Below are 27,273 nucleotides of genomic sequence, written 5' to 3' on the forward strand. Positions count from 1 at the left end.
AGCAGAAAACAAAGAACCGTAATACTCCAAACACTCTCAGTCTCAGGACCGAGTAGAACAAGACATGAGAGTCACAGCCCTTTCTCTGGAGATGTGTCTCTGCTAGAATCAGACTGATGGAACATGCATGCTGGGCCTTCTGCCAGAGAATCGTACACTGTCAACAGTTTTTATAAGAGGTTATTTTTCTCTGACCAAAAGAGTTACTCTGTCAGCGTTTCCAAAGGATAGTATAAAACTACAATACAAAGACAGGGGTTGCTGTTATACATAGTACTTTCTTCTTTTAACTTCTGTTTGTTAAGAATTTCTATGAAAGCATGACTCAGACCGAAAACCTTAGCATCATCCTCGACCTTTCTCTTACAGTCTATATCCAATCTCTCAGGAAATTCTGCTGGCCCTCTTTCAACAGACAACCAGCATCTGAGTTTTCTCATCACTTCCACAGCGACAAGCTGGTTCAGGCAGCCATCATTTTCACCTGGATACTGCATGAGATTCCAACTGGTCTAACTGCTTCTACCATGGACTCCTTCAGTCCATTCTGGGCATGGGAGTCAGAAGTATCCTTTTAAAACTTAACTTTCACGTTGTCACTCCTCTGCTCAACACCCTCCATGGCTCCCCACTACACTTTGTGTAAAAACCAGCATCCTCAGTGTGACCCTTGAGGCTGTTCTTGGTCTGGCCCCCTTACCTGTCCACCCTCCTCTCCTACAGCCCCACCCTTACTCACTGCTGCAGCCATACTGGCCTCCTTGCTTGCTCAGGAATGAAAAAGCAGGTGTCTACATTGTGATCTTTGTTAGACCTGCTTCCTCTTCCTAGAAAGGAAGTATCTTGTCCCACATACCCTTTATCTATTCCCTCATTTTTTTAAACCTTTGCTCAAGTCTTATATCAGTGAAGCCTGCCCTGAGCACCTACTTAATATTAAACCCCCCCTGTCTCCATCTATCGGGTCTCTCTCTCTCTCTCACACACACACACACACACACAGTACAGCATTCACCATTCCCTACCACTCTACTTCTTTAATGTTCAGTAAATATATAATGAATATAAACCAAGAAAATTAAGATGCCCCATCATTAGTAGAAAAATGACTTATTGAAGGAGGCAAGCAAATCTTTGCATGTGACAAACTCAGGGCCCTTCCTCCTCGTTTAGAGCCACCATTTCTGCCCCTTTATGGATGCATCAACAGGATATGAGCTAATATTTAATGGAGAATATAATCACTTTAGTTCTCAGAACTGGTAATATTCAAAGATTCTACTCATGTGGAATTTGAGATGTTGAGCCTAGAGCTAGGGAATTTAGACAAAAATCAACATAAAGGACACAGAAATTTAAATCATCAATTAGTACCTACTATCATTTTTTCTATCTGTAAAACAAAACATTAGAAGAATTTTTTCTTTTAAGTTATGAAAGTTGTTACTCTTATGTAGAATTATTTTATTTTCTAAGTGTCTTTTGCTAAAATGGACACCTCATAATCTGTCATTATTTCTATTATTCCTACCTTTCTATTTTGGGAATTGTGGGGAGTAACCTTAGGAATTCCCCAGGCCCACACCAATGAGTTAACAAGGNAGAGCTAGGGAATTTAGACAAAAATCAACATAAAGGACACAGAAAGAAATTTAAACCATCAATTAGTACCTACTATCATTTTTTCTATCTGTAAAACAAAACATTAGAAGAATTTTTTCTTTTAAGTTATGAAAGTTGTTACTCTTATGTAGAATTATTTTATTTTCTAAGTGTCTTTTGCTAAAATGGACACCTCATAATCTGTCATTATTTCTATTATTCCTACCTTTCTATTTTGGGAATTGTGGGGAGTAACCTTAGGAATTCCCCAGGCCCACACCAATGAGTTAACAAGGCATAAAGAATCACCTAGCCACAGGATGCTCACATTCAAGTTTGGGTAAATAAAACTAGATAAATATAGAGAAGTCAGGGCAGAGACCCCAGTATAGAGAGGGGGACAAAGGCCCCCAGGATAGAGTAGGTGAAGCCAAGGCCCCCAGAATAGAGGAGGGGCAAAGCCCCCCAATATATAGGTATATGAAATTAACAAGGTTAGGCATTCAGGGCGAAAGCAACCCCCTCCATTTAGTACTACAGCAGAAAGCTGCTTTCACAGGAAGGAAAAAACAAATTAGATAAACAAGTAAATTGGGCTATAGACCTCTGTGCTACAGGTGAAGCTACCCAGGGCTGAGATGATTAACAAAAGAAAAGGTGCCTTGTTAACCCTGAGGTCACGTGTCCTACCTGTCTTATCCCCTAGGCTGGCTTAGGTAAATAGAGGTGGTGCCTCATGTCCAGTGTAAGTAACCTTCTGCCTGACTGCCTGGTGCCAGGATTTTGTTTTATATTAACCCAAACCCCTAACCCTGAATATCTTCAAGACCCCCCCTTCCCTCATATCTATGAGTTAGTGTTCACAGTTTCATGGTCTCTTTGTGCACATCCACCACCATGTTTGTAAGCCTTCTGATCCTAATAAAAACAGGGCAAGGACTCTTATTTGGAGCTCTTATATTTTCCCAGACATTAGCCATCTCTTGCTTTTAAGCCTGCATCCACGCTCTTGCTGGCCAAGAAAGAACTTTAGATTCAGAGTGTATGCCAGGAAATAAAATGTTTAACTTTTTTTTTTTTTCAGTTTCATCTCTGGTCTCAAAGCCTTTCTCTAGGTAGTTGTGAATTCCAAGATTCAACAATGGAGAATAAGTAAACAAAAGGTTATACTGCACTGGAAAACTACTGCCTGATGACCCAATTTGGTCCACTTCTGTTTTAAGTAAAGAGTTATTGAAAGAGCCACGCCTATTCATTTATAACTTGTTTGTGGCTGCTTTCACACAGTATCAACAGAGCTGAGTAGTTTGAGTGAGGCTGTATGTCCCACAAAGCCTGAACTCTTTACTACCTAGTCTTTTACAGAAAAAGGTTTGCTAACCTCTATTAGATGATTTACCTTTCTACTGACTTTTCACAGATTGCTGTGTAACACTGTATGAGGTCATTTATTGAGCACCAACTAAGTGTCATGCCTATGCTAGTCTAGTATAGGAGGGGGTCATTGACAAACGACGATAGCCACCAAAGGTGGCCATGAACAAATATAGCTCCCTTCTTTCCATTTTAGAGAGAAGGTAGAAAGGAGACGGAGGAAAAATTGTTCATATACAAAGAGTAGATATTGTCCACTAAAGGGCATTGCTTACTCCTGAACTTTTAAGAACATAAACACAGAAAGGTTAAGTACACAGAAAATGGGAATGAGGAACAGATTCTCATTTGTGGTAGCAACTCATCTCACAAGTGGCCAAAGCTGACCCACGCCATTATCTGGTAAAGTAAATGATTAGAGGTCTTGGGGCCAAAATGATCTCAACCTGTTCTCAAACTTTAAATGGGTAAGAAGCCCAGCTCGCTGGCATGGAGCCGGGTGTGGAATGTGAGTGCCTAATGGGCCACTTTTGGGAAGCAGAACTGGCACTGCAGGATGTACCAAACACCGGGTTAAGGCGCCTGATGCCAATGCTCATCAGACCCCAGAAAAGGTGTTGGTTGATACAAACAGCAGGATGGTGGCCATGGAAGTCGGAATCTGCTAAGGAGTGTGTAACAACTCACCTGCCGAATCAATGGCCTTGAAAATGGATGGCACTATACCAGCATCAGGCCCATACCGTAGCTGGTAGTTGGTGATGCGCTCAAGAGGGATGGGAGTGGGTGGGGGGGTGGTTTTCCCTGTGGCAGCCAGAAAAGGCTGGGGTGCGTTCTAGCCTTCCAGCTGCTGGATGCTGACGTAACATCATCTTCACGTCACCAACATTGTCAGAACAAGGCCTGTGGGACCTGAATGCTGACTATGACCCAGGATTCCATTCACAAACGTAAAATACCAGCTACTATCCAGGCTCTGGCATTTCACAAGCATCATTTTACCAGTGAAAACCAATCAAATGGAAATTAGATTAGCATCACAGGGCTCCATTTGGATCTACATTTTCTCCAATGTTCTGGTCAACAGACAGCTGAACAGTAGTTAGGAAAACATACCTTAAACCAGACACACTAATAATCCACTACTTGAGGTTATATACTATTCTACAAGAACATTTTATAAAGCATTAAGCCTAAGAATTTCCATTTGTGGTAGTTCATGATATACTAGTAGTTATAAACAGAGAACAGGATTATATATGGCCTATAAGTTTTTTTTCCCCAACTGATTTTTTATTGTGCTAAAATATACATATTATTTTAATCATTCTTAAGTAAACAATTCAATGGCATTAAGTACATTCATGTTATGGCATAAACTTCACCACATTCCTCCAGAACTTCATCATCCCATACTAAAACCTTGTGTCCATTGAACAATAACTTCCCGTGCCTCCCTCTGTTATTTCCTTAATTTTCCTTTCAAATTGTTTGTTGTCAGTATATAGAAATGCTACTAATTTCTCCTTTTCCACACTAGATGCTTGCTTTGTTTTTTGTCTCCTTACTCTGGCTATAGCTTCCAATGCTATGTTGAACTTAATATCAAAAGTGAGCATCTCTGCCTTAGTTTTTTTTTTTTTTTTAAGTTTAATTCTTTTGAGAGAGATAAAGAGAACAAGCATGAGCAGGTGAGGGGCAAAGAATCAAAGAACCCCAGGTAGGCTCCGTGCTGACAGTGTAGAGCCCAGTGTGGGGCTCTGTCCCACAATCCATGGGATTGTGACCTGAATGGAAACCAAAAATCATATGCTCAACCCACTGCACCACCTAGGCACCCCTGTCTTATTCTTGATCTTAGAAGAAAAGCTTCCATTCTTACCATGGAATATAATGTTAGCTGTGGGGTTTTGATTTATAGCTTTTATTATGTTGACCTAGTTTTCTGCTATTCTGGGTTTGTTGAAAGTTTCTATCATGAAGGAGTGTTAAATTTTATCAAATGCTTTCTTCTGCATCAATTGAGATAGTCACATGATACTTCCCACTCATTATGTTAATGTGCTATATTACATGAATCAATTGTGTGTTAAACCATTCTTGCATTCCAGAAGTAACTCCCACTTCATCACCGTATATAACCCTTTTAATATGCTGCTGGATTCTTTGCTAGTATTTGGTTAATGACTTGTACATCAATATCCACCAGGGATATTGGTCTGTAGATTCCTTTTACTGTAGAGTCTTTGACTTTGGTATCAGGGTTATACTGGTCTCATTGAATGAGTTTGGAAGTGTTCTAATTTTATGGGGGAGTTTGAAAAGGATTAGTGTCTAAGCCTCCAGATTTTTAAAAAAATTTTTTATGTTCATTTATTTTTGAGAGAGAGAGCATGCACGCACATGCATGAGAGCGGTTGAGGCATGGGCAGAGAGAGGGAGACACAGAATCTGAAGAAGGTTCCAGGCTCTGAGCTGTCAGCACAGAGCCCAACACAGGGCTTGAACTCACAAATGGGGAGATCATGACCTGAGCCAAAGTCGGAGGTTCAACCGACTGAGCTACCCAGGCACCCCAGAGATTTTCTTTATTGAAAGGTTTCTAGTTATTGACTCAATGTCTTTACTAATTATAAATTTATTTAGGTTTTCTTTGTCTTTGTGATTCAGTCTTTGTAGGTTTTGAGTATCTAGGAATTTGTCCATTTCATCTAGGTTATTGATTCTTTGGCACATAATTGTTCATAGTACAGATTTTATATAGTACAGTACAATTGTTCAGATTTTAGTAAATTTAGTAAATATATTTTTCTTAATCTAGCTAAAGGTGTATCAATTTTGTTAATCTTTTTGAAAAACTAACTTTGTTTTGTTTTTCTGTTCTCTATTTCATTTATCTATGACCTAACCTTTTTTATTGTCTTCCTTTTGCTAGCTTTTGGTTTAGTTTGTTCTAATTAGTTAATTAGTTTGTTCTAATTAATTCTTTAATTAATTCATTTTTAAATTCTGCTTAATGGCATCCCTGAGGTTCCACTCCTCCAAAAACCACAGCACTTTCTTATGGTACCTTTTCCCACGATGTACCTTTGTTTTTTATGCAGTTTTTTTCTTCCCCTTCCAATCTTTAAGCTCAACAAGTTCACATCTGATTCATTTTTCTATCAATACTTCCATCATACTGACAAGAGTTTAGAGCCATTTAGTACCTACTATGTGCCTAGTATTTAGTGCCTACTACTTGGTGTGCTACAGTAAGTGCTTTCCATACATGGTCTCATCTCATGATAATCATTCCACAGCATCTTCATTTTATAGATAAGAAGACTTAGGCTCAAAGAGAAAATAACCTGCTGAACTCATAGGGTTACTACCTAACACACAGGCGGTAGGTAAATCCAGGTCTATGTGACCCCAATGGCCAGACTTTCTTATTAAACTACACCCCTTCTACTCATTCATTTATTCAACTGATATGTATTCATCATCTATGTGCCAGGAACTGTTCTGGTATTGAGGATACACTAGTGGACAAAACCAACAAAGATCTCAGTCCTATGAATCTTCTGTTCTATTGTGGGGAAAGACACTAAAGGGTCAGGTGGTATGCAGTATTAAATAGGGTGCTCAGGGTAAGCGAAGACTTGAATCCAGAGGGAACAGCTAGAACAAAGGCCATTTGCAGGATGATCCTTTGGGTACAAGAACAGGCAAGGAGATCAGGTTGGATAGAGCAGAGGGCAAAGGAGGAGGTCATGGACAAAATAGGATTAACAGAGTAATGGGATAAATGTAAGTAAAATCATCTTTTATGATTATGTAATATTCCATACATTTTTAGTGTATTTAATATGTATATTTTTAAATGACCTTAAAATGAGCCCATTTGTACCCATCTCATCATTAGAAAAAATGTGTATAGCATTGTCACCATCCAGAGAAAACCATTTTTCTAATTTTATTCTCATATAACACATTATTTAATTTAGCATGGTTTGGATATTCATACTAATTGAATCAAACTATATGTATTTTTCTATTCATTGCTGGCTTTCAATCTCTATTTGGTTTCTGAGATTCATCCTCATTTTTCTTTGCAGCTATAACTCATTCATTTACATGTCTATATCCTATTAATACACTATGAAAATAAGAAACCTATTCTGAATGGATACTGTGAAAATGTGTAACAAGTTATTTTTTAAGTATCAGAGAATGAAATTACTGGGTCATGGAGAATGCACAGACTCAGTTTTGCTGGATAATGTTTACTGCTCTCCAAGGTGATTTACATTCCTAGGCATTCTGAACACAGACACATACAATATTTGAAAAGGGAAATTCTCAAATGTTCTATTTAACTTTGAGATAATAAATTTACAGGAAAGCTGTAATGATAGTGTAAGGTATTTCCCTATGCCCTCCATCCAGCTTCTACAAATGTTAGCATCTTATATAACCATGACACATTTATCAAAACTAGGCCATTAACAGTGGTCCAAGGATATTAGCTAAACTACGTATTACAGTAGGGTTTCACCAGTTTTTCTATTATGTCTTTTTTTCTTCTTGAGAATCCAATCCAGAATACCACATTACATCTAGCTATCATGTCTCCCTAGTCTCTTCCAAGCTGTAACAGTTTCTGTCTTTCCTTGCTACTCATAACCTTGACACTTTTGGAAAATCCAAGTAAGATATTTTGTAGAACACTCTTCAACTTATATTTACTGGTATTTTCTCATGTGGATTTGGAAAGAATATACCACAGAAGTGAATTATCCTTTTCATTGCATCATATCCGTGGTAAAAGTTGTTAACATGACCTATCACTGGTGATGTTAACCTTAACACTTTGTTAAGTTTCTATCTACCAGGTTTTTCCACTATAAAGTTACCATGTTTCCCATTCTCATTTTCTACTCATTACAACAAGTTACTCAACTCCACCCCCTGTCACAGGGAAGGAAGTTAACCTCCACCTCTTGGATGATTATCAAAGAATTTATGGACAGACATGTGTTAAATTCACCACAGGAATTGGAAATTATATTGAGGAAGATATTTAAGGAGATATCCTGTTGCTCTTAAATATTTCAGCCATTCATTTTGACATTTACCAATGAATCTTGCCTGCAACTACTATTACTATTTTAATCCAATGGTCTTTCTCCACTTCCCTCATTCCTTCTGTATTTACTACTTGGAAGACTGAATACCTAAGTGGTGGATAAGTGACCAATCATTTATTTATATCAATATGAACTCAATGTGTATTTGTCCTATTCTTTGGCTTGTAATTCAGTAGTAGTTATTTTGTTGCTTTAATTGTTCCAGCTTTGACCATCAGGAGCTCTTACAAGTCTGCTCCTATGTTCTTTTGAGGTGCCCTTTTCCCTCCCCCCCTCCCCCCGCACAAAATGCTCCTCATCGTGAATTTTCCCTGCCCTGATTCCCTAGAATTAACCATTTCTCTGGGGAATTCTAGTTCAGAAGATACAATTTTTAAAGTTAGTTTCCATGTGTTATTATTGCAATCCCTAGATTATTTCTATGCTATATTTAATGCTATAATTAACTATAGATTTTCTATAATTAAGCCATGTATAGTATAGTCCCCTAACTGCTAGACCATGTTCAAGTGAAACATGAATCCATCAACAATGCTTTACCCTTCTCTCTTCTACCACTTACCTACATAATCTCTATGGGCCCCAGGAACTGTTTTGTGATTCTACGTGAAAAGGCAAAAGATGTTTCCGTATGGAATTTTCCTTGGGTCAATTGTTTCATTTTGCTAAAAATCTAGTTAACCCCAGTTGACCTCTATTTCATCTTTTCTAGCCCTCCTATAGTTTAGCCTTATTTCTTCCATTTTATTATCCACTTTGAAATAACCTTTTGAGTTTGTTTTCCTGTATCAAGTTACTGTACAAACAAGGTAATAGAAATATACAACAATAGATTCTGCTTACACTAAAACTTTTTGATAGTAACCTAATACGACCCACTGCTGCCTAAAGCATTCATCGCTAGTTTTAACACTAGAACAGGGGCACCTGGGTGGCTCGGTCAGTTAATGATCTAACTTTGGCACAGGTCGTGATTTCTCATGGTTTGTGAGTTCAAGCCTGGAGACTGCTTTGGAGTCTGTCTCCCTCTCTCTCTGCCCCTCCCGTGCTTGCTCTTTCTCCCAAAAATGAATAAACATTAAAAAAAATTTTTTTAATAAAAAATATAAACACTAGAGCAGTAGTTCTCAAAAGAACAGGCTTCCCCAACTAGGGACTTCTGGCAATATCTGGAGACAGTTTTTTGACAAGTGGAAGGAACACTACTGGTACCTAGTGGGCAGAGTCCTGGAACGCTACTAAACGCCCTACACAAGACCTCTTCACTTCAAAAAAGTCCCCAGTCCAGAATTTGCCAGTTCCAACGTTGAAAAATGCTTCAGTAAAGGAACTTCCAATTTTAAAACTGACCCAATAGTTAAATAACAGATATTTTCCGCGCAACTCTTGAAGAAAATATTTGCAAATACCAAAGACTATCTCCATGCAAAAGTTGAATACAATAGAAGATTTTTTGGAAGAATCAGATGGCAGAATATGAAGAATCTACAATAGACACAAAACATCAAGACAACAAGGGTCCCTGAGTGGTTCAGTCAGTTAAGCTTCTAACTCCTGACTTAAGCTCAGGTCATGACCTCACAATTCATGGGGCTCTGCCCTGACAGTATGGAACCCGCTTGGGATTCTGTCTCCCTCTCTCTCTGTCCCTCCCATGCTTACATTTGTGAGCTCTTTCTCTCTCAATATAAATAAAAACAAACCTTAAAAAAAAAAGAAACAAGGAGGGCACTTGTGATGAGCACTGAGTGTTATATAAGTGATGAATCACTAAATTCTAAACCTGAAACTAATTTTACCATATGTATTAACTAACCAGAATTCAAATAAAAAATTCAAATGGAAAAAATAGAAAGCGAAGGCAGAGTTGAAAGTTCATACTGCATTTTAACGGATTCTGATTTAAATGAGTTATTTATCTAACATTGCCATTGCTCAGGTAGATCAGAAAAATAAATTGTTAAATACGTGGACTATTATTGAGTTTGCAGTTTAAACCACAACACTAATGGTCTTCTGGCTAACAAGATAGGATTCTAGTGTAATGCACGTAATATAACCTGAAGTCAGGAGATATAAGCTAGGGGTCTAGACAAGGCTCCATCTCTGCTGACTATTTGATTCTGGGCAAGTCATGTCACTTTCCTGGACTCTCCTGTTCCCTCATCCAGAAACTTCTCTTCTACCATTCTCTTCTTCTTCAAGGGTCCCATTAGAGTGTGAAAACGTATTTAAAAACAGAATCACATGCAAGCCACAAACTGGGAAAGAAAGAGTTTTAAAACATACCTGCTTAAGAACTTCCACCTAAAATATGCATAGAATTGTTTTTTGATCATGGTATCTCCCCTGCCAGGTAAGTATGCATAGAATTCTTAAAGCTCAACATTAACCCCATTTAAAAATTTTTTTAATAGTTATTATTTATTTTTGAAACAGAGAGAGACAGAGCATGAGTGGGGGAGGGCAAGAGAGAGAGGGATACACAAAATCTGAAAGAGGCTCCAGGCTCTGAGCTAGCTGTCAGCACAGAGCCTGACGCGGGGCTCAAACCCAGGAACCATGAGATCATGACCTGAGCTGAAGTTGGACACTTAACCTACTGAGCCACCCAGGCGCCCCAACAATAACCCCATTTAATATGTAAGATCTAAATAAACATCCCAAGAAAGTATACAGATGCCAAATAAGCGTATGAAAAGATGGCCAAAATCAGTCATCATTAGAACACTGCAAATTTTAAGAGCAGTGAGATACCATTACCAACCTATTAAAATGAGCAAAACTTTTTAACTGACAATACCAATTCCTGACAAAAATGTATAGCTATGACCACTCTCATTCATTGCTGGTGGAAACGCAAAATGGCACAGCCACTTTGGAAGACAGCTCGACAGTTTCTTACAAAGCTAAACATAGTCTTACCATATGATCCAGCAATCACACTCCTAATATTTACCCAATTGGTTTGAAAACTTAAGCCCTCAAAAAATCTGCAGGCAAATGTTTCTACAGCTTTATTCACAATTTCCAAAAACTTAAAAGATATCCTTCAAATGTGAATGAGTAAACAAACTGCAGTGCATTTATGCAAGAAAATAGTATTCCACAATAAAAATAAATGAGCTATCAATAAAGACCTGGCTGAACATTAAATGCATATTGCTAAGTGGAAGAAGCTAGTCTGAAAGGAACATACTCTAGGATTCTAATTACATGACAGCCTGGGAAAAAGCAAAACTCTATCAACAGCTAAAAGAGCAATGGTTACCAGAGGTTTAGGGGGGTTGAAGAAGTGAATCAGAACTTCATAGGTCAGTCAAACTTAAGTTTAACACAGTAATGGAGGATACATGGCAATTTGCATGTCAAAACTCACAGAACTTGAGAGAATGAAGAGCAAACCCTGTAGACTGGGGGAAAAAAAAAAAACACCACTAACTGTATTATAAACACATGGAATAACCTTACTGAAAACGATGGGTGGATATGGTGCTGACCTAAGTATTTTTGGACAGGAGTGGAGTCTAAGAATTAAGGCAAACTAAACTTCATCTAAGTACTGTACCCTAGTCAATAAAGTGATTTCCCACAGGAGTACAGGCTAAACATTCTAATTTTTCTATGCAAATATACTGAAATTGAACAATTAGGTAAATCAATCACGGATGGTGGGAACCAGGGTGTCTACTGTAGAAGAGGGAACTTAAAGATAAGCAAAGGGAAGAGGCTAGAAAGACCCATGTTGTAATGGATTATAGTTGGACACATTTTGGTATCGACTACATTTAGTTTAATAGAGATATAAATGATTACATGTAGAAATCTTTAGACACGGAGTATACACATGGATTTGCATGCACACATACATTCCCTTGCTCTATCAGTTCAAAGGGCCTAGAACCAGTGAGAGTCCATGAGGAGTAAGCACAGCTAGCACTCCGAGGTTGGCCTCTAGTACCATTCTCCAATGAAAGGAACTGGGGTTCCTTGAAGAAATGGTGGATTTTAGGGCCAGGGCAAAATAGAGACAAGATGATCCAAGAGCATCTTAGGATACCAAAAGTTAAGAAAATGCTCAAAAAAGTGAGGGTATGTCAAAGGGACACAAGAATTCCAAAGCTAGCCAAAGCTAAAACAATTTGAGCAAAATATATACAGTAACTTTGGGAAAAGTTATATAATATTTGTAAGTCCATGTTGATATAAATAAATGATTGAATCACTAAATTGGAGATAAGAGAATTCTCCCATGTGGAAGAATTCCAAATAATGTATGTAGATACTCTACCCTCAAGAAGTGTGAGCTGTGCCAAGTGACTTCGTTCCAATGAGTACACCCCAGAAAGGAAGGGAAAAAAAGTTAATCTGACAAATACTACCTTACCCAAATGATCAAGGTCAACATCAACAGTGATAATCACATTGATAACATATACTCTTGATGTGATGTGACGACAATGGCACTTCACCTCTAAATTTCCTCTCCCCAAAACCCATAAAAACAGTCTAATCATGAAAGAAACACCAACAATTAGGTCCAAGAGACAGGCATGCTATAGCATTCCTGATTAGTACTCCTCAAAACTTTCAAGCCATCCATAGCAAAGAAAGCCCGAGAAACAGTCACAGCCAAGAGAAGCCTGAAGAGGCTGGACAACTAAATATAATGTGGGTTCCTGGAGGAGATCCTAGAACAGATAAAGCACATTCAGTGAAAACTACATAAATCTAAATATGAAGTTTAGTCAATAATAATGTATCAATATTGGTTCATTAACTACAACAGACACACCGTAACAACAGAATGCAGTAAGAGGTCAGTAATAAGGAACATGGTGAGGAGTAAATGTAAACTCCTGGTCTTCTAAGTTCACAATCATTCTGTAAATATGAAATATCAAACTGTCCTAAAATACCATCAATGCAAAACATCAGAGGGAGCAATGATGGATTAAACTCTAATTGCACTTCTTCACAAGCATCTGGTTTTACTGAAGAAGAGGAGACCAGAAGACTAATTTTTAAATTTGCTCAGTAGGCTAGCCTGAGGCAGATGGGGCCCTCATTCAGTCATTGGCCATTTATAAAATCTAATAGAAAGGTGTCAGCCTTGAAGTACCCACTAGAATACTTACCAGAAGGAGCTTCATAGACTGTATTTTTAAAAAATGGAGTAAGCTGGAAAATCTTTCCTTTTACATGAAAAGTGAGCCTGATTTTTATCTCCTAGACCTTTAAGAAAGGGCCAAAGACCTTCACTATACTACTGACAAAGGGTCACAAGCATGTCCTGGTTTGGTTGAAGATCATTCAGCCTCCTTTCCTCCCAGTATACTGGAGCCCCAGTGAAGTGTACATGCTTCTGTTTATCTCCCTCTCCAATGTAAAGATCTAGTAATCTACTGTATATTGTAAAATACATAATTAACTATTTTCTTCAAACAGCAGATAAAAGAATTTTTAAAAGCATGAATAATTAAATTTGTCTGAGTGAGGCTGGCTAGAGCCACTTGCTGGAAAATGTTGTGGGTTTATGTACTATCCTGTCCTCTCTGCTCTAACTATTCCTATCAGCATCAAAATTACTGCAAAAACAAAAAAACAAAAACAAAAAAAACAAAAAAACAAAAAAGCAAAAAACAAAAAAACAAGTTGTTCATTTAGAACAAAGATCAATTTGCTTTTATATACAGTACCTGTAAGATAATAGATCTTCCCCCAAATTCTATCCCAGAACATAGCTTTCTGACACACAGAAATTTCCCCCGCAGCTGGGTTCAAGTTTTTCACTGTTGAGTAATCACGAGAGATGCTGTTTCCAGCCTGACTAGTATTGAAAGCTCCAGGGCACCTAAAACTAAACTGCTTGCCTAAAAGAGGAGAGGATCATGAAGGCATGCATTCTACAGCACATTCTGAAAACATCTAGAATATTGAACTGAAAAAAAAAAAAAGAAAGAAAAGAAAAACCGTCTTATTTTCCACCCATGCTAGTACAAATGACCTAAGTATACATAAGATCCCTATTAAATCAAACAACTGCAACGCAATCTGTACTACTAATTGCTCATCACTCCATGGTCGAAACTTAGTTGCATTTCCTTGGAGCATCACGGTCTTCCCTTCACTTCACAACACTACTAGGAAGATTTCTTTGTAGATGCACTTGAGGCTGCTTGGGGATGGCCCACGGGAGCACAAGTGACCATGGGAAAGGCACCTCAAATACAGGGAGGTGCTGAGGCAGCCTGCATGCTCCGCAATTTAATCCTGACATCAGGTTATTGAAATTGAAGATGGAAAACATATATTGAGTCCCTTGGTTCTCTCCCTCAAGGGTAGTAGATTATGGTGAACAATATATTATTTAGCACTTTGGCCAGTTCTCTTCTCAACAGCCCTTCCTTGGAGGCTATTAACTCAAACCTGGCAAGGATTTTTATTACAAATGGAAGGTTTTCTACTAGTTGATCATTTCTGCCACAAAACACACATTCTCCTGCAGAGATATTTTAAAAAATAAAACTTGCCAAACAACATGAAAACAGTGCAGTATTATGGAAAGAGTGCGGAACACTAAGCAAATTGTCCCAAAGTGGTCCCAGATGCTCACTCTGACTTGCCTGGACAACTGCTTGCTAAGGCTACTTTCCTTTCTACTTTCTCACAGCAAGGAGGGGCTGTCTCCAAGCTCGGCTTCCCACAGGACTTGCGGCCTCATCTCCCTGTCCTTACAGGAACATCCCACAGACTTCACCATCTCCAGGAGCGGTTAACACTACAACACTCACGAATCACAGACACCCACATCCAGGCTGCCTGGTGCTCCAAAAGGCTGATTATTCCCCACTTTTAAGTTTGCTTTCAGGCTCATCCTATTAGAAGGACAAAATTCCCCATTAGAAAGCAAACATGCCACTTGTCAACAACGCTCTTTGGCCCTAGTATGGTCTCCATGGGGAAAAGTGGGAGGGTGGGAGACTCTTGCCTTTTCTCCTCTATGACTTTGGAAGTGACTCCCTTCCCTCAACACAACAGATGCCCTAACCAATGTCGCACTCTAACCTGGTGCATGACATGGAGTGACCCAGGATCAGACTCTCCTTGGACAAGAAAAATTGAGGACTTCAGAGCCAAACACTGGGCCAAATGTGTGTGCTCTGATGCTCATTAGTTATAGGAGCTTCAGTTTCTCCATCTACCATGGAGAAATAATACCTATCCCAGATTCTAAGCACAGGTGATAATGTATCCTAAGTAAATGGTTACAGTTGGCACATTAAGGAAACTCAGTAAATGCTAGCTCCCATTCGAAACTTTTGAATAGTTTTTTAAATGTAACTGAAATGTACAATTGGATGTATTACATAGAAATAAAACGTTTTTTAAGCTTATTTACTTTGAGAGAGAGAGAGAGAGAAAGAGAGAGCAGAGGAGGGATAGAAAGAGAGGGAGAGAATCCCAAGAATCTGACAGTGCAGAGCCCATCCTGGGGCTCAATCTCCCAAACTGTGAGATCATGACCTGAGCGGAAATCAGGAGTCAGATATAACCGACTGAGCCACCCAGGTACCCCAGAAATAAAGCTTTTTAATCCACAGAACAGATGATAATGATAAAGCCCTGTTTACTGGTTATATGAATGAGTAAGTAAATTAGGAAAGGCTCGTCTTGCTCTGGGCACATTAGTCCATCTATCCGTGCATCACCAAGATGCAAACTCAAATGTACGACATTCACCAAAGCACCAGCTTCAAAATCGCTCCACTTCTCTCCAAATCTGGCATTTGAGTTCCTCTCATCACCTAACACTGCTCAGCAGCCTACACAGGAAGCATCCATCACCCCTAAAGGCTAAGTTTTAAATGCTGTGAAACCATAAATTGTTAAGTATGAGAGTATATGGGATATGAAGGTGTGAAGGTAGTATGACAGTACAAGAGCAAGAACATTCAGGAACATCAAGTATGGGTGACAGTCTTGCAGACAAAATGAGGACCAGATCTGGCCTCTTTTTCATCACTATGAAGGCTCTAAGCAGAGTTCAGAGATACTCTGGCTTCATTTGTAAATCTTAGCACTGTTCCCACATCTCTAGCCATAAAGCTATGACAGAAGATAGACAATAAATGATCATGAGCTTAAACAGCTTAAAATCAATTGGTATTGGGTGTTAAAGACCTAGATTCCTCTACCACATTTGCAGCATCTCAAGTTGAATTAAAATGAAATCCAACAACACAGGGAGACAGAGCCTTCTAGAAACACAAAGGAAGCTTCAAGAAAAGGTAACCAATTAAGGGCTGGGTACATTTTAACTAATCTAACTTACACAAAAGGGGAGCAAGTTTGGCATTATTACTTCAGGCAACATAGTATTTAAATCATTTTAAATCAAACAAACATTGGATTATGTTAAATCAAATCAACTAATAGTAAAGATGACATTTATAAATTTTAAGATGCCAACTAAAAGAGCCTCAAAGTATATAAATCAAAACCATACAGATGGCAGAAATTGAGGTTTTCAATCTGCTGCTACCAACGTATAACAGATCCCAAACTCAAAAATGAAACAAGGACACCCCCCCCAAAAAAAAGAAAAAGTAATGTAACTAATGAAGTAGAACTAAAAAAATATGCCAACTTCTTGATCTTAAAAGTAGAGACCTCATTCTACTTCATACTCTTGGTCCATATACAATCACCAACTGTGAGAATAAAATTATCAGTCTATTTCAAGGAATTATTATGGCAAAGAGCTGATAAAAATATTTACCCAAATGACCCATTAGATGACGAAGTGATGGGGATGTACATGATGACTTAACTGCTGCTTACATGCCTCACTAGGCCCCCTAATTCAGTTATTTGTGTTTTAACTTTTACAACCTTCTGGGCTGCCATAATCATTTTATAGTTTGCTATGGAACTGTACCAAATCCATAAAATCTGCAAAAGTCCTCAAAACTCCACATATGTGGGTCGTCACTGGCCCTAAGAATTGCTCTCCACATTTTGCACCAAACTCTTAACAAATTCAACATAAATACACCACGTGCAGAGACGTGAATGAAAAGGACCCACCGGAAGACTGTTGAGCTGACACTCAACACCTCTGATAATTTTGCACGTGAGTCCTTCATAGACAGCTCTGCCTTTCAGTTCCCCAATCAACACGTTAAATAGGCACCCTTTCCAAAAATTATTGTCTGTATGCCTTATGCTTCTAAATACTGTAACCATTTCACCTGAAGAGTGGCAATTTTTTCCATGTATGCCATGAATGACAAAATCACATAGCTCAACTGAACCATGAGCGTGCAAATCTAAGGAAACACCAGAAACAGCAGGATCCTGAGTGTGCAGACAGAACCATAAAACTTACACAGCCGTTAATTGTTCCCACAAAGCAAACTGCTTAGGAGATTAGTAGCTGTTTTTCGTTTTCTTCCCTCTTCTTGTTGACGTTTGAACCGTTATTCCCACCCACCACCACTCCTCCCCACTATGAATCAGGTCATTGCATGAATTGAGGGAGAGACATCTTGTCACCAGTTTCCTTTCTATCCAGAAGTGATTTGCCAGAGTAGCAGAGTTCAGGAAGCTGACTTCACCATAGAGGTTATTTTATGAACCAGAGGGGAAGTGAGTGGTCAGACAGGTGAAACAGGTGATGGGGATCAAAGCATAAATTTACCATGATTAGTACTGAGCAATGTATGGAATTATCCAATCACTATATTGTACACTGTATGTTCACTATACTGTAATGAAAATTTAAAAACTCAAACTTTTTTTTAAATTTTAATGTTTTATTTATTTCTAGGAGAGAGAGAGAGAGAGAGAGACAGCGTGAGCAGGGGAGGGTCAGAGAGAGAGGGAGATACAGACTCTGAAACAGGCTCCAGGCTCTGAGCTGGCAGTCAGCACAGAGCCCAACGCGGGGCTTGAACCCACGAACCGCGAGATCATGACCTAAGCGAAAGTCGGACGCTTAACCAACTAAGCCACCCAGGCGCCCCTAAAACCTCAAACTTTTTAAAGGTTCCTTTGTGGACATTTTTCTCTGACATACATGTAGGGTTTGTGTTTTGTAATGAGGCAAATTAAGGACCCCGTGGGTCACAGATTTCTCTAATAGCCAAGTATTGCTCCAAGGAACACAAAAGCACTGATTTATGAAGCCCTTCGGAAAACTAGTATTGTTTTTGTTTGTTCTATAGAGAAAATTTAAGAAAATACAACATGTTTCCACAAAGATATATATGCAAATGCCGATGTATACAACTTGTGTGCTGGGGCAATAGTAATAAAAAAGAAGCAAAACAGGAACTGAATTTACCCTCTCCACCTCCAAGCTTCTCCCTCTGAAAATGATTCCAAAAATGATCAGGTATAATTATCTCAAAATCAGTTTCACTCTTGAATGCTGAGAACTGAGGGTTGATGGGGGTGGGGGGAGAGGGGAAGAGGCTGATGGTCATGGAGGAGGCACTTGTTGGAATGAGCACTGGGTGTTATATGGAAACCAACTTGACCATAAACTAAGGAAAAAATTAAAATAAATAAAATCAGTCTGAAAAGGTTAGAGACAGGCCCTATAACTTCCTATATTTAATGCTTTACGAAATAATTCAATAAGGGGCTCCTGGGTGGCTCAGTCGGTTAAGGCTCTGACTTCGGCTCAGGTCATGATCTCACGGTTTGTGGGTTTGTGCTGACAGCTCAGATCCTGGAGCCTGTTTCAGATTCTGTATCTCCCTCTCTCTCTGACCCTCCCCTGCTTATGCTGTCTCTCTCAGAAATAAATAAAACATTAAAAATTAAAAAAAAAAATAATTCAATAAGATACCTACGTAAATAATAACCTTTGGACTCCCAAATGTATCCAGGTCCTTTGATTACCCTGTGAGAAAAATTCTGAACGGTGCATTTCTTTTATGTTTCAAGGCATGTGAAATGACTGTGCAGAGAAATATAAAATAACAATTTATGCTTGTTATAAATCCATTCCTATAACCCTGCAAGTTCTGGTTCAACATGGCGACAGTAGGAAGATCGTGAACTCTCCCTCCCATGGATGCACCTCATCTACAGCTACATATTGAAAAACTTCCTTTGAAAGAAACCTAAAAGCTGTCTAAGCAACTCAGAAGCATCTGGCAAACACCACAAAGCCCACACGGACGCAGGTAGGAGAGTCTAGGGCTCAGTTTCTTCATCAGCCACCCCTGGGGCGGCAACGCCCGGTCAGGAGGGAACTCACACACCATAACTTTTAAAACCTGCACCTGAGCCCTCAAAACATGTAGCTTTGCAAACAGGGCTCCTGTCCCCAAGGCTGAAACATCTGAGAAATCGGCTCGGAAGGGGCTCCCGCCCTCAAACTCACCTGCCCCCTGGACTCCGCGCTGAAGCAGCTGACTGAGGGGCACTTGGAAACTTGATGCGAATGAGGTTCATTTGCTACTTATTTACTTTTTTATTTATTTGAAAGAGAGAGAGGAAGGGGGGAGGGAGAGGGGGAGAGGGAATGCGCGCGCACTTCCGCGTGCTCGCAAGCGAGGGGGGAGGGGCAGAAGACGACGGAGAAGGAGACCCTTAAGAAGGCTCCACACTCTGAGCGGATCGCAAGGCGGGGCTTGATTTCAGCTCTGGGAGATCAGGACCTGAGCTGAAACCAATTAAGTGACTGAGCCACCCAGGAGCCCCTCATTTGCCGGTTTTAAAGGATCACACCTGAAAGGCAGGCATCTAAATTAGCACACACCCCTGCTAGGTGGCAGGGACCAGCTTTTTCTTGTTCTTTCAAGCATCCTCTGTACCTCCCCCTTTGTCTCGGCCCAGCAGACAGGTATCATCTTCTTCCCCCCACCCCCACCCCGCTTTTTTTTTCTTTCTCCTGCCTGGCACCGTCTACATTCTATCCCTTTACCTTAATTGCATGCAATGGGGGCCATCTTTGTCTATCCCCTCTGCCTCTTTCCCGAGTGCTGTGATCTCCCAGAAGGGATCTTCTACCTTCTTCTGGTGCCTAGTATCTGCATCTGCTGCCCAGGGGACACCCTGTTGATCATGTGGGGCCAGTGGGGCATAATTAACCCTGTTTAATTGCCCTAAGTAGCCTTTCGAGAACACTGGGAGTGCGGGCACTCTCTTTCCACTCTCCAAAGCTCCGGAGTGCCAGTACCCGCCAGAGGGAGGCCTTTACATACATCTGGTACTCCAGGTTTCATGTCCACTGCCTTGGTTTTTGTGGCTGCTGCCTAGGTGATGCCCCTTAATCATCTGGCTCTGGATGCCAGGGAAGGAAGTTGGGCTTGTGTTCCAAGGCCTCATGAGACTATAAGAACCAAAGAGAGTTCTTGGCAGGCTCCACCCCCAGGGCATGACACACACAACGGAAAGAACACACTCCCAATCTACCTGTGAAAGACGCCTATTTGCTTGTCCAGAAGTTTCAGCCTTAGGGGCAGGTTTCAGGTCTGGCACACTTATAGGGGGTTACAGAGACTCTCTTAGTGAATGGAGGCTAGTGGATACCATCTTTGTGTCCTCTGCCTCACTACAGCTTGCTCATATCTCCCAGATAGGAGTGTATGCAGTCTCCTGGAGCCCCAGTTGTTGACACTGCTACTCCGGGAACTCCAGATCACCTGCCTCCGGTAGACAGCAGAGTTGACACTTGTGGTGCTACAGGACTGTATACGTCTTCATACTTTAAAAGCTATTACCTCAGGGTCTGGCTTCAAACAGTCTGACTCTAGATGCTGAATGTCATTCTTCCCTTTGGGACACTGAATGGGCTTGGCACACTCTCAGCTACAGGGATGAGAGCATATTAAAGATATGATAGACTTCTTAGACAATCACAAATGTTTGAGAGAAGACCTAGAGCTAGGGCGGGGTCAAATGATAGGTCCATCTCCTATACAAGGCCACTCCTTTAAGCTGAGAGGTGGCTATTTCATCTCATCTAATGCATAGAAACCAACAGAGAGAATCAAGAAAAATGAAGAAACAGAGGGATATGTGCCAAAAGGAAAGAATAAGAGAAAAGCCTAGGGGACAACCTTAATTAATAGAGATGAGTAATTTACCTGATTTTTAAAAAAGGCTCAAAGAAATTATCATAAAGATGCTCACTGAGGGGCACCTGGGTGGCTCCGTGGGTTGAGCGTCCAACTTCAGCTCAGGTCATGATCTCACAGTTTGTGGGTTTAAGCCCTACATTGGGCTCTGTGCTGACAGCTCAGAGTCTGGAGTCTGTCTACAGATTCTGTGTCTCCCTCTCTCTCTGACCCTCCCTTTCTCACACTGTCTCTCTCTCTCTCTCAAAAATAAATAAAACATTAAAATTTTTCTAAAGATGCTCACTGAACTCAGGAGAAGAATGAATGAACACAATGAGAACTCAAACAGAGAGAAAATATAGGTGCCAAATAGAATCACAGCGCTGAAGAACACAATAACTGAACTGAAAAATAAATGCATTCCTGCTTAAATCCCAAAAAGATGGGACAACATAATGGAAAGCCTAGTGGTCTGGAAGTTAGTAGTTCTTCAGTCCAGTCATCGATTGCTCCTGAGTTAGAACCTGCCTCTTGGTGAACTGGGTGTTAAATCAGGTATTTTCTTACATGTCTTGCAAAGTTAATACACTTTGCTTTGAACTTGCTGCCAAATAGTTCCTAGGACTCTATCTGTAGTTCATCCCATAAATAGAAAAGAAGGCTAAAGACGCACAGGGAAGGTACGAGGACAGAAGACCATGCTCTCCTTTTGCTTACGGTCTCTACCATCCTGCTTTCCTTCCTTCTGTAAGTCAGGATGATTGGAAGAATTAGACACACTTGTAGAAAAAAACATTTTCTTGGTCTATTTCTCTCCTTCAACAAACAAAAAGCTATGTGTTCTCCTTTATCATGTCCAGTATTCAGAAATTTACATTCCAATATTGAGGCACTGTGTAAGGAAGCATAACCTATTGAATGCAATGATAGCCCACCCCTGTTGCTCTGACCCTCCAGCTTATTCTCCTCAGGAATAGCCCATTAACTTCACACTGTAAATTATTTGCCTCTGAGAGTATCTCAGACATCCCAAATCATGGACATGAAATGTACTGTGAAGAGCACAGTGTCCCTGAACTCCTCAGACATCTTAGAAACATCATGGATAGGCTGGTCGGCTATGGTTGTGGTAAGTGAAGGATTTGGCTTGCTCTGAGAGAGAAAGCAGGGGTGGTAAATGCCAGCTGGCATAATCAACTTCATCACAGATTGCCCCAAAGCGGGAAGTTCGATACCACCTTGCCTCTTCTAAATCTCAGTTGTTAGCCTCTCCATGGACTCCTAGGAGAGTTTTAGCCTCTGGGAAAAAGACATGAAGTGAATTCTTTCTCAATAATCTAACCTTAGGCAGCATAGGGTTAATAAGATATTACCCCAAGGGCTGAGAGATGGCATCCAGCAGCACTGGAACTTCTAGATCCATCTTCAAGCTTCATGCCCTTGCTTTATCACAGAGCTGTTAGTCCTCAAAAATCACCAACTCTAAAAGTCCCACTGCAAGCAGGAAACTGCCTGACCAAGGGTAAACCAATCACATTTTTTAACACATAATTGCAAATTATCTTCACATTATTATTTAAAGTGTTTGATAATACAGCCTTATTTTTTTCTGAGTTAAGATACTTACTAGTATTTATACAAACAAGCTGCAACTGCTAATTAAAAATAGGAGGGTTTTTTTTAAATGTTTTATTTATTTTTGAGAGAGAGAGAGAGAGAGAGAGAGAGAGAGAGAGTGGGGGAGGGGCAGTGAGAGAGAGACAGACTCTGAAGCAGGCTCAAGGCCCTGAGCTATCAGCACAGAGCCCAGTGTGGAGCTCAAAGTCAGGAACCATGAGATCATGCATGACCTAAGTGGTAGCTGGACACTTAACAGACTGAGTGACCCAGGCACCCCCAAAATAGGAAGGTTTTTTTCCTCAATAAGAGTACATTCATTTTTTTCTTCTTCTTTAAATGTTTTTCTTTATTATTGAGAGACAGAGCATGAGCATAGGAGCGGCAGAGAGAGGGGAAAACACAGAATCTGAAGCAGGCTCCAGGCACTGAGCTGTCAGCACAGAACCCAACGTGGGGCTCAAACTCACAAACCGCTAGATCATGACCCAAGCGAAAGTCGGACGCTTAACCGACTGAGCCACCCAGGCACCACCATTTTTTTAATTAATTAAGTTATTTTGAGAGATTGTGCACCATGAGTGTGCAAGCAGTAGAGGAGCAGAGAGAGGGAGAGAAAGAGAGTTCCAAGCAGGTTCCACCCTGTCTGCACAAAGCCCAACGTGGGGCTCAAACCCACAACCCATGAGATCATGACCTGAGCCAAAACCGAAAGTCAGATGCCTAACCTACTGAGCCACCCACGCACCCCAAGAGTACATTCTTTACAAGGACATTATTTGTGTAACAATTCCATACAAATAGGATATATACTTAACACAAGAAAGCAAGGAAGGATTTTACATTATACAGAACATTCAGTTGGTTCAATCACGGTGAATGACCCTTCCAACCAAACACTTACTTTTTATATTTATTATAAATATTGCAGTCAGTTCAGTATATGCCACCAATCACACATTTTTTAATATTTACTAGCATGAAGCACACTTAGCTGTTTCCAAAGGGATATGTGATGTAGTCGTCATTTCAGAGGGCATAAGTGATTGAATAACTGTCTGCTCTTTAATGTCCTAACTAGCCATTTCATTGTCTCATCAAGGCCAATGCCTTTGGCTGCTCAAGTTTTGAATATTTTCCATTTAAGTCCTTTCACAAGGCAACCCGAGTGAATTTGTCCTCTCTGAGAGAGTCATGGCCGTTCCATGTCTGGCTTACTTGCAAACACGACTAAAATGGCTTTTCTCATCTCTTCTTGCCCCAACATGGCACCTAATTCTCAATTCCAATGCAATCTCCATCACAACTGACCAGTACAGAAATAACTACCTCTGTGTTTGAATAATAATGTCTCCAGGATGGCCTGATACTTGTGTGTCCTCCTAAATCCCAGACTCAGAATTTAAGGCTCTTGTATATTACCATCTCATCTTAACATCCAATAGTAGGAATAGTAGTTACAACTTCTCCGACCTGCAATCTGTACAAAATTATAGTTTTTCCTGCCCCACCTAATCCCAAAATTAAAATCTTCACTTCCTGGGTTCCAAACAGACTGGACAAGATACTCAGAAAAAGCCACCCATGATGAACCACCTGTCGGCCCTTGGTCCTCAAAGACCGCCGGGCTCAGCAGCGCCTCCTATTGGAGCCTCGGGGCTGCCACTTCGCTCACCTTGCCCACCTCCCCCAGCTCCAATCCTGGCTCCAGTGCAGTGTCCTTGGGAGTCCAGTCTTCTGGCAACTTCCACGCGGAAACTGCCAATACAGCCTTATTTTGACATATAACTCTCAGAGGTGTTCTCTCAGGCTAACAAATTCTACCTTTATTTCAGCTCAAAAAAATTATTTTTTAAGGTAGGGTAAAATGAGTAGTATCAAGTATCATATAACTCCATTCCTGGGGCTGGCATGAATAATCAAATTTTCATTTTATCTTATATCTTCAGAAATCACCAGATCATGTGAACACTTTAAAACAACCCCTTGAGGGGCGCCTGGGTGGCTTAGTCGGTTAAGCGTCCGACTTTCGCTTAGGTCATGATCTCGCGGTTCGTGGGTTCGGGTCCCACGTCGGGCTCTGTGCTGACTGCCAGCTCAGAACCTGGAGCCTGTTTCAGTCTGTGACTCCCTCTCTCTCTGACCCTCCCCTGCTCACGCTGTCTCTCTCTCCTAGAAATAAATAAAACATTTAAAAAAATAATAATAAAAAAAATAAAACAACCCCTTGGGGCACCTGGGTGGCTCAGTCTGTTAAGCGTCCGACTTTGGCTCAGGTCATGATCTCACAGTTGGTGGCTTGGAGCCCCACATTGGTCTCTGTGCTGACAGCTCAGAGCCTGGAGCCTGTCTTCAGTTTCTGTATCTCCCTCTCTCTGACCCTCCCCTGCTCATGCTGTCTCTCTCTCTCAGAAATAAATAAAAACATTAAAAAAAATTTTTAAAACAACCACCTTTACTGCAGATGAAGGCACCTATATATTATGGTGGGGTTACATTGATTTTTATTTTATTCTTGATGCTTTTCTGCATTTTCCCAATTTTCTACAGTATAAAGAAAAGTTGTTATGGAAACTGTAACTGCCATTTGAAAATATATACATTTAATAATATGAAATGACTAGTGTATGGAGCATTCTAGGAAAAAGATGAAAGTCCTAACAGGCCACCATTTTTCTATTCTATATGTCAAAACCACTTAGAAGGTGATCAGTAAACAAGTGCTCTAGGTCTCCTCAGATAGCAGTGAAATAAAAAACTTGAATCCACTAATTATAACAGAAAACACTGAATTATAGAACAATTGATGGTTTGTCTAAGATGGGCAGGTTCTCTTGGGCACTCCTGAGGTGGGGGGGGTGGGGGAGAGGAACCATGTGTAACTCCTATTATTTTGACCACTCCACATTTTGCTCCAGAACCTTCCACATCACCATTAGAGAGGGCATGGTATGGAACCACTGTGAAAAAGTCTTAACTTCCCCATCAGTTTTCCTTCCTTTTTCTTAACAATTTGAAGTTTGCCTTCATCTTTTTTTTTTTAACTTTTAAATTTATTTTTTGAGACACAGAGAGAGATACAGCATGAAGGGAGGAGGAGCTGAGAGAGAGGGAGACACAGAATCTGAAGCAGGCTCCAGGCTCTGAGCTGTCAACACAGAGCCCCACATGGGGCTCAAACCCACAGACCATAAGACCATGACCTGAGCTGAGGTCAGACGCTTAACCGACTGAGCCACCCAGGCGCCCCTGCCTTCATCTTAATTATGCGACTAATGAAAAGACTTTTAAAAAGCTATGTGATAAAAAGTGCTGCTCTTTTGTTCCACAGAACACCAAATAATGAGTCTATTATTTGCATTGAACACTGGCAATTAGATTGACTTGTTTCTAAATTGGCTTTTTTTGTACTTTGGCATAATGTAGAAACAACTTTAATCTTGTAGCTGGACAGGAAACCCAAAAATTGACATCCCGATGAAAAAGATTCATACATTTTTATAAGACTAGGTAACACTTAGAGAGCATTTAGGATGTGCCGAATGGTATTAGCTCTTTCCATGTATTAACTCATATAATCCCTATAGCAACCTGAGGAAAAGAAATATCATTATCCTCATGTTATTTATCTTTTTAAATGTTTGTTTGTTTAGAGAGAGAAAGCAATGGAGGGGCAGAGAGGGTGGAGACAGAGAATCTGAAGCAAGCTCCACATTGTCAGCATAGAGCAAGATGCGGAGCTCAAACTCATGAAACGTGAGATCATGACCTGAGCCAAAATCAAGAGTTGGATGCTTAACTGACGGACCTGCGCAGGCACCCCTCATTATCCCCATTTTAAAGAGAAAGAAACTGAGTCACAGAACAATTAAATAATAGCTAATTAGTAAAGCAGCAAATAATTGATCTGAGGCAGGCTTGATCTGAGACCTGCATTATTGACCCATAAACTGGAACTGTACCATCACCCTGCAAACACTGATCCAGTTTATTAATCCCATTAGACTAAACATAGTGATCAGGACCATGAGCCATCATGTCAGATCCCGGCATTGATGCCTAGCCTGCCACTTACTGGCTGAGTATCCTTAAACAAACTACTTTACTAAGCAAATATCTTTGCCTTAATCTCATACCTCACTTACATGATTGTCATGAGGGTTAAATTAGATAATGCTTGCAAAGCATTCAGCCAGTGTAACCACACACTGAGGCTCCTGTAAATGGTTCCTATTAGAATTATATCTACTTTCTAACATAAATTTTGTCCTCAAAGATAGTAGAATGCATTTAGAATGCTTACAGCCAGATGAGAAACTTCCAAGGAAGAAGGCAGATTCCTTGCTTCAGAACTGAAGAAGAGTCAAAAGCCAAGATTTAGCTGTAGTTGGAAAGTTTTGTAGATCTCAAGTGAGTAGCACTTTTATCTAGTTCTTTTATTTGAGGGCACAGGAAATACCCTTGCAGGG

General features: G+C 40.2%; 1 pseudogene; it reads right to left on the minus strand.

The window, feature by feature from the left end:
• Positions 1 to 23,828: 23,828 nt before the first annotated feature.
• Positions 23,829 to 27,273, minus strand: part of LOC144239079 (ADP-ribosylation factor-like protein 1 pseudogene) — a 29,360-nt pseudogene continuing 25,915 nt past the window's right edge.

This window comes from Crocuta crocuta, unplaced genomic scaffold, assembly GCF_008692635.1.
Source record: "Crocuta crocuta isolate KB4526 unplaced genomic scaffold, BGI_CrCroc_1.0 scaffold140, whole genome shotgun sequence".
Taxonomy (NCBI): domain Eukaryota; kingdom Metazoa; phylum Chordata; class Mammalia; order Carnivora; family Hyaenidae; genus Crocuta; species Crocuta crocuta.